A 1,690-nucleotide genomic window follows, 5' to 3' on the forward strand; every position below is an offset into this window, starting at 1 on the left:
GAAAGAAACCATTGTTCAAAGTCTGCTGACTAAATTTCTATTTAATAGGCTTGCAAGGAAACTGAACTCTGAATGTATGAGATTTTCAAAAGATCTCAACTTATTTCCTGCTGCTGCTGCTGGAACAACATACCTTTGACTTTAGGTGCGGGGACTCCCATTTTCTAAAACATTTTGTGTGAACGAGACGGCATTTTGGCACATTCGCGTGGTCTTGTCTAGATAGATGACGTTTGCAGCACAGCTAGCAACAATAACATCAACAGATCGCTCTCAAACCGAGGTCAACGACCTGAGCGTATCCCCCACTCCTTCCTTCTCGTCAGTGTAAACCGCGCGCTTTTGGGGTCTTGAAAGTGTATCTAAAATAAAATATTCAAGCATTGGCCAGTGCAAAATCTTTCAGTTTTCAAAAGAATTGTATTTAGCGGTACCGTGAAATTACCGACGAGAAAATATATGTGTCCTTTTGTCCGACCCGTGACGCTCAGCCCGTCACTCTTCGGTAGTTGGCAGTAATGCAGAGAAGAACTTTTTAGCAGCAGTACACACCATACCTGTTTTGGCGGTTTTCGGAGTGCGAGCACATTATTCCAAGGTAGAATTTCGTTAAATCTAATCCTTGCCAAGATTGCAAAGTCGTTTTTCCCTTCCAAAACAATTTCCTTTTTAAAAAAATATTGTTAGGCAAAGAGGGCAAAGAAAAAATCATAGTACCCTCGTCTGGCTGTTGACCTATCCAACTAGATTTTTTACTTTAAATCTTAAATACTACCTCATTACATGGTGAAATTTAGCTGTTTCAATTCATTTAACATAAACCAACTTCCTACCTGTCATTTTTTTCATTGTATTCCAAGGTTAAGTCCGGTTAGGTTACTGTTTCTGTGGAGTGTAAGACTGAACCAACTGTACAATTTCCACTGAACTCTTTCTTTGCAGATGAATGCTACAGAAGCAGTTCTTGAGGACGCTAGAAGAAGGTTCAAGAAGGAAATTCTTCTGAAAACCAAGGAGGTGCATCTGATTGCCCTTGAATTGTGAGTCACAGTTTCTTTTGATTTATATGAACATTCAAGCATAGCTCATACTGCTGGTGAAATCTGCCAACTGTCTCTAGAAGTGTTGACAATACCACACTTTTCCCTTATAGGATTGACAACGCGTTGAAGGAGTATGAGTTTGTGGACCTGGACGAAACATTTTACGAACCCGCTGAGCTAGCTGCTGCTGCAGCTCTGGATCGTCCATTAGAGAGGTAAGAATTTTTTCAAATGCTTTGATGTCTTTATTTTATATCGGAAGGATGTATCCTGAAGTGACCAGATGCTTCACTATTGTATTGTAATGCTGAGCAAATGTTATTGTCATGGTCAGCTATCCATTAAGTTAACACTCCTATCCTATTTCAGAATTGGTGGGGATACTTCAAAGCCAGTTATGGACCATCATTTAGATGAGCAAGATTTAGCGCTAAAGGATCCTGGTCAGTTTAAAGTTAATTTTATTTCCTAGTCTTGACATCAGTAGAGGCAATTAAATTATAATGTATCTCACAATTGTGCTGTTTCTTTGATTAGTTGCTTCATCAGCTCCCAAAAAGCCATCAAATGATACTGATGTTGGTCACGTCTGTAAATTGCCCAGATGTTGGGAGCATCAACCTTTCCGTGGCACGGTAATAACATCT

The 1,690-nt window shown here is 39.7% G+C and overlaps 1 long non-coding RNA gene across 1 annotated transcript; it reads left to right on the forward strand.

The window, feature by feature from the left end:
- The first annotated feature begins 40 nt into the window (after positions 1–40).
- LOC113203647 (uncharacterized) lies at positions 41–1,679 on the forward strand. The gene is made up of 4 exons (XR_008011893.1): positions 41–1,040; positions 1,173–1,258; positions 1,413–1,486; positions 1,581–1,679. It is a non-coding gene; the product is annotated as an uncharacterized LOC113203647 (long non-coding RNA).
- Positions 1,680–1,690: the final 11 nt, after the last annotated feature.

This window comes from Frankliniella occidentalis, unplaced genomic scaffold (genome assembly GCF_000697945.3).
Source record: "Frankliniella occidentalis isolate FOCC.00 unplaced genomic scaffold, Focc_3.1 Scaffold285, whole genome shotgun sequence".
In the NCBI taxonomy this organism is placed as follows: Eukaryota; Metazoa; Arthropoda; class Insecta; order Thysanoptera; family Thripidae; genus Frankliniella; species Frankliniella occidentalis.